The sequence below is a fragment of the Vicia villosa genome, linkage group LG2 (genome assembly GCF_029867415.1).
Source record: "Vicia villosa cultivar HV-30 ecotype Madison, WI linkage group LG2, Vvil1.0, whole genome shotgun sequence".
Classification (NCBI taxonomy): domain Eukaryota; kingdom Viridiplantae; phylum Streptophyta; class Magnoliopsida; order Fabales; family Fabaceae; genus Vicia; species Vicia villosa.
The window spans coordinates 90,470,187-90,477,142 of NC_081181.1; the positions used below are offsets into that span (position 1 = coordinate 90,470,187).

The 6,956-nt window shown below is 36.8% G+C and overlaps 1 long non-coding RNA gene across 1 annotated transcript; it reads left to right on the forward strand.

Moving 5' to 3' along the window:
- Positions 1 to 1,289: 1,289 nt before the first annotated feature.
- LOC131646407 (uncharacterized) lies at positions 1,290 to 1,722 on the forward strand. Its single transcript, XR_009297474.1, has 3 exons — positions 1,290 to 1,429; positions 1,517 to 1,591; positions 1,671 to 1,722. It is a non-coding gene; the product is annotated as an uncharacterized LOC131646407 (long non-coding RNA).
- The last annotated feature ends 5,234 nt before the right edge of the window (positions 1,723 to 6,956 follow it).

A 6,956-nucleotide genomic window follows, 5' to 3' on the forward strand; every position in this document is an offset into this window, starting at 1 on the left:
CTCTGTAGCTAAATGGAATATGAAGAGTGACGACTTGGATAATAAAAAAAAGGCGATTTGGGAAGAGCTTCAGGTATATACCATATATGGTTGTTGTTATTATATTGACGATAAATTGTTTACATTACTTATACTAACACACTATGCGCATGTTTTTTTTGCAGAGGACCTTTGACATACCAGATGAGCGTAAAAAGTACATACTTAGTTTGGCCGGAAAAAGATATAGAGGGTGGAAAGCTTTTTTGACAAATAACTATCTTAAGGATAAAGATGGAAACTTTCTTGAAGAGGCGCCGGGAAGACCACTAAAGTATAAGATCTTCATTGATGAAGAAGATTGGGTTAAGTTTGTAAATCAAAGAGATGAAGCTTTTCGGAAAAGGAGTGTCACAAATAGCGCGAGAGCATCAAAACCCGCATATCCATACAAAAAAGGGCGTATGGGATATGCACGCTTGGAGGATAAAATCGTAAGTAAATAGAAATGCGTTTTAATTAATTGTCTAAATGTGTTTTATTTGACGATTTTGCGATTTGTGTCAATGCATAGTTGGAGGAGTCTAAAAGTGAGGAAACCTCACTTCCTGTACATGTGTTGTGGAGGGAAGCTCGGGTGGGCAAGAATCAAGCCGTCGATCCCGAAGTTCAGAGAGTGTATACTGAATGTGTAAGTATAATACTGTGTCTTTATTTAAATCAAATGTTTTTTAATATATAAATGATTTTTTATCTCCACTAATAATTATTGAAATATAAATGAATTACAGGAGACCTTGTCGCAATCGGTGTCCACCGGTGAGGATCATGATGATAGGAGCGTACTTAGTAGAGCCCTGCATGCTCCTGAGTATCCCGGTCGGGTGAGGGGTAAGGGTCATGGTGTGACTCCAACCTCTTATTACAAGAATCCTAGGAGAAGAAATCCTTCAAATGAAGAAGTGTTGCAAAAGTTGGCGGAATTGCAAGCACAAGTCTCTGCATTGCAAAAAGATAAAGATTTGTATATGAGAGAAAAGTGCAATACTGCATCGGTGAGAGAAACTAGTGATAAAGCTAGTTTCAACGGTCAAAGAAAATTTCCCGAGGTATTTCTTACAAATTGTTCTATTTCCTTACAAATTGTTCTATTTTGTTAACGATAATGACTTTATATTTACTATTGGTTTAGGGCATTTCTTCTTGCCAACTATTCTTATCGGCACCGTGTTATCGCCTAGTTGGCAAGGGAAAAGTGCACAACACTGTGGGAGATTTACTTCACCATAGACCGCTCCCGGATGGACACTTGAAAGTATCGGTGGATGTTGTAGTAGATCATGATGCGATGCTACCGGTACCTGACTTGGTCTCAGAGACGACATTGCTGCGAGATGCAATAGGATCATTTGTTGCATGGCCCTCGGAGCTCATTGTCATTAGTGATGAGGTATATTGAAAACGATTAAGAAATCATTTAGTTTTCGAATGTCAATTCTAAACCGTTTATTAACTATTTTTTACATTTTAATTTTAGATTGCTCCTATAAAACCCGCATATAAGGGTAAAGGGATTTTACAGGAGGAGGAGTCTGTTGCATCACTAAAAGAGGTACATTTAAAGTGTTAATAATTAATCTGAATCTAAATCTGCATGATTTTATATTTTACCTAACTTATATGATTTTTAGGCATCCGCTCGGGAGTCACAACAAGTGACGCAGCATGTTCGTACCGTACCACCCACTGGTCCTTCGAAGCCAGCGGGAAAAAAAGGCGGTGCTTTTGTGCCTCGGTACCGGTCGACGCTCGCAACAATGGTTGATATGTCCGATTTGAAGGACGGTGCTTTACGTGAAATCGTTATGGATGAGAGTGTCTTCGGTATTGAATTCAAGTCACTTATTGAACTTGATGACTTGGAGGAGATTTTTAAGCATGATCAACTAGGCGTCAATAACATGCACTCATACATCCGGTAATATTCCCTCATCCGATATATTATTTAATTAGTCTCACAATATAATTTATTTACACATTTCAATGAAAATAATCTAATGTTTGTTATGTTTTTATTTAAGGTTGTTGTATGACAGAGTGTTGCGCGGGACTCCGTTGTCTAACAGATTCCGTTTCGTGTCTTCCGCCCACTGCAGCGGAATGGCAATTGCTTCGGAACCGGAATCAGTTAGACAGCACTTAGTCGATAGATTCATGTCCACCGGCAACACAGAAAGTCTGCATCTTTGGGCGTATAATACCCGACCAGTAGGGTTAGTTTCTCATTCTTTGTTCATCTAATCTCTGTTTCTTTTGTGTATAGCAAAATTTTCATATAACCTATTGTTTTTATTTATAGAGCACACTGGTTGCTGCTTGCTATCAACCCTATAAGGGAAGTCGTGTATTATCTGAATTCGGTAAATGGTGAATGGACCAATTATCCGGCCATGAAGGACATCGTTGATTTGTAAGTGGGATCGTTCTAAATATATATTCGTGTATATTTATATATATATATATATATATATATATTTACTTATTTGTGGGATTGATCTAAACATATGCTTTTATATATTTGTTAATTAGATCAATACAAGTGTTCCGAAGTCAACGGGACGCACAGGTATCCCGAACTAAATCTAGCAACATTACTTGGATCCAAGTGCAGGTACATTATTTTTCACAATGTTGCTTATAATATATTTATGCTACTTGATAAAACAATGCACAACTATAGAATCTTATTTGTTTTTCTATGTAGTGTCCACAACAGCGAAACAGTTACGATTGCGGATACTTTGTATTGCGGTATATAAAAGAAATCCTTCAGGCAAATCAATTAGAGATTCCGCTCACGGTATGAATTTATAACTTAAGATAATTTCATATAACTTATTACATTTAACTAAATGTATCATTCATTTTTATTTTTTTTTGTAGTACCTTGACGAATTCCGTGCCGCTTCATACCCGAAACTTAAGTTGGAAGAAATAAAAGAGGATTTGAGTCATTTTTACATTAAGCACTTTTTCATGTAGGATTTGTGTCGATTTACTTACAATTTTATATAACATTATTGATGTTGTAATATATGATGTATATATATAATTTTGGATATTATTTTGGTATATATATTGTCTTACTGATGGCTGAAATAATATCGTCGAAAATAAATTACAGGTCGAAAATAAATTACAGGTCGAAAATATTACAGGTCGAAAATATTACAGGTCGACTGGGAGGATTAAATTACAGGCTGCACATTAAAAAACCTCACAAACCTACTAAAGCGCTTCTAAGTAAAAGCGCTGCCAAAGATTAATAAAAAAGAATTAAAAAAAAAAACGCAACATACGAAAGCGCTTCTCTAAAAGCGCTCTTATAGGGTGGGCTTTAAGAGCGCTTTTTCCTAAAAAAGCGCTCTTAAAGGCCACCCTATAAGAGCGCTTTTCCAAAAGCGCTTTCGTATGTTTCTTTTTTTTTTTTTTTAACTCTCACAGGGGGGCTATAAGAGCGCTTTTCTGGAAAAAGCGCTCTTAAAGGGGGGCCTACGAGAGCGCTTTTTCCAGGAAAACGCTCTTATAGGGGGACCTACGAGAGCGCTTTTTCCAGAAAAGCGCTCTTATAGGGGGGGCCTACCAGAGCGCTTTTAAAAGCGCTTTCGTAGCCTATAGCAGCGCTGGCTTTGGCAGCGCTTTAAAGCGCTGTTAAAGGCCAATAAAAGCGCTTTTAAAGCCCTTGAACGGCGTAGTGACGAGTCAGAACATAAAATGTATATTAGAACACATGATATGTATCAGAGCCATATAGGCTAAAATAATGTATCAGAGCAAATAGAATTTTGTCAAAGCAAATAGACAAATTTTGGATCAAATTCTATTATCAGTGCTTCTGATTCTGAAGCTTGACAGCACTCAGCTTGCTTCAGTTTCCATAAGCTTATTCTTTTTACAGAATAACGCTTCTTATGGTTTTGCTTTGAAGATTCTCTTCACTTTTTTATACCTGCAAAACACTTAAACCATATAGAACTTGCAGTTCTTGTTAGTGAATGTGTGGGAGCTTTACCCAGCAACTGATAGATTAATCAAATCATTTATCATTTATCTTCTCCCCCTTTTTGTCATAACATCAAAAAGAATATTCCAAAAGATTCAGATGTATAAAACGACAAATAAAATCACTGGAATGTAAAAAACAAAGAAACTTTTCATTGATAATCAAAAGATTTTACAAAGGTTCTTATGTTTAACAAGATGAGAAACATTCCTAGCAAATACATAAAAAGTCATCCCAAGAGGAAATGACTACAAAAATTAAAAACAAAACCCTAGCAAGACACATTCTGTGTCAACCCATCAAGAATCCCTGTGGTCTTCTTGTCTTTTCAAACTAGAACCTCCACTGTAGGAGAGATTCAAGAGACCAAAGAGGAAGTGAGGGACAGTTCACAGACAGGGAGCTAATGTTGCAAACGGGCTCCAGTGACTCAAGAAGGTCTTCTTCCTTTGGATAAATGTTGATAACAGCATTGAAGAAGAGATCTGTCTTGAAAGAGACTTGGAGAGCCATCCCAAGATATGCTTCACATCCGGTAACTGAGTAACCCTTCCATCCGTTCTCATTGAGTTGAAAGGATTCATGATGAACGCTAGGTTTGAACTAGGAATTTTTAAAGAAGGAAAAAACTTTGTTTGAGCGAGAAAGGAAATAGAAGAGAGAGAGAAAAAACTTGATGAGGAATGCAAAGGAACGGAGGATTTAAATAGAAAAAAAATGAAAAAGTACTATAGAGAAAATGTAAGAGGGAAGGAGAAGCGTTTGAAGAGTATTTAAAATAAAATGAAACAAATGATGGATAGCATTTAATGTTACGTGACATGAGGAGAGATAATAAAGACAAATGAGGTGACTAGCACAGTTACCTATGGTCGGCGTCCCTTCAACTGCACGCGCGCTTATCCATGAACAGTAAAGACAGGTTTACCATCCCGAGATAAAACGTTACAGCTGTTTTGCTTTAAAAGAGGTTCTGAATCAACTTAGACAATGAAACGTTAGTAATAACCGAATCATAATTTCTAAAAGATTTTAATCAGAACTTCTGATTAAAAAATAATCCACTTTCATTTCAGAAGATACTCATACATAAGAACTTCTCATCTTCTCATTCTGGGCATAAATCCATACTGATGTTCTTCAGAATGAACTTAAACCTATCTTCAGCCAGGGGTTTTGTAAAGATATCAGCCCATTGATGGTCTGTATCCACAAAGTTTAAAGATAGAACACCCTTATGAACATAGTCCCTTATGAAATGATGTTTAATCTCAATATGTTTAGCTTTTGAATGAAGAATAGGATTCTTAGATAAACATATAGCAGAAGTATTATCACAGAATATAGGAATGTTACTCTCATATATCTGATAATCTTCTAGCTGACTCTTCATCCAGAGCATCTGTGTACTGCAACCAGCAGCAGCGACATATTCTGCTTCTGTTGTTGATAGAGCAATAGTTGCTTGCTTCTTGCTATACCAGGAGATCAAATGACTTCCAAGAAATTGGCAACTTCCTGAAGTACTCTTTCTTTCAATTCTGTCTCCAGCATAGTCAGCATCGCAGAATCCTACTAAGTTGTATTCTTTAGATTTTCTGTAAACTAAGCCAACATTAGTAGTACCTTTCAGATACCTTAGAATTCTCTTAACAGCAGTTAAATGAGATTCTCTAGGGTCTGATTGGAATCTAGCACACAAACAAACACTAAAAAGAATGTCAGGTCTAGAAGCAGTCAAATATAGAAGAGATCCAATCATACCTCTGTATAACTTCTGATCTACCTTCTTACTTACCTCATCCTTACCTAGGATGCATGTTGGATGCATAGGAGTTTTGGCTTCTTTGCAGTTTAGAAGATTAAACTTCTTCAGAAGTTCCTTCACATACTTGGTTTGGTGAACATACGTTCCTTCTGATGTTTGATTTATTTGTATTCCAAGGAAGTACTTGAGTTCTCCCATCATGCTCATTTCAAACTCAGCCTGCATAGACTCAGCAAACTCCTTTCCAAGTGTAGCATTAGATGTTCCAAAAATAATATCATCTACATATATTTGACAAATTAAAATATCCCTTTTAAAGGTTTTACAAAAGAGAGTAGTGTCCACTTTTCCTCTAGTGAAACCATTATCCAGAAGGAAAGAACTTAAGCGTTCATACCAAGCTCTGGGAGCTTGTTTCAATCCATACAACGATTTCTTTAGTTTAAAAACATGATTAGGAGACATAGAGTCTTCAAAACCAGGAGGTTGATGGACATAAACTTCTTCATCTATATAACCATTTAAGAAGGCACTCTTAACATCCATCTGATAGAGAGTGATGTTATGTTGAGTGGCAAATGAAATTAATAGACGAATAGATTCTAACCTGGCCACTGGTGCAAAGGTTTCTGTATAGTCGTTCCCTTCTTGCTGACTGTAACCCTGAGCCACCAGTCTGGCTTTGTTCCTTACCACTTCACCTCTCTCACTGAGCTTGTTTCTGAAGACCCATTTTGTACCGATTATATTGAATCCATCTGGTCTAGGAACAAGATCCCAAACATCATTCCTTGTAAACTGATTCAGTTCTTCTTGCATAGCAATTATCCAGTCTGGATCTTCTAGAGCATGATCAACAGAAGTTGGCTCGATCAAAGATACAAGACCTAATTGACAGTCTGCATTGTTCTTAAGGAATGCTCTTGTTCTGATTGGATCATCCTTCTTTCCAAGAATGACATCTTCTGAATGACCAGAAATGAGTCTGGATGATCTTCTGACAGACGGTTCTTCAGAAATGCTTAGATTCTCCAGAGAAGCTGATACTTGATCTTCAGATTCTTTGCTTCTGAGAAGCTCTGCTTCTGATGCGTTGCTTCTTGGCTCAACAACTTCTGATACATCAATATCACAATCTGCAAAATT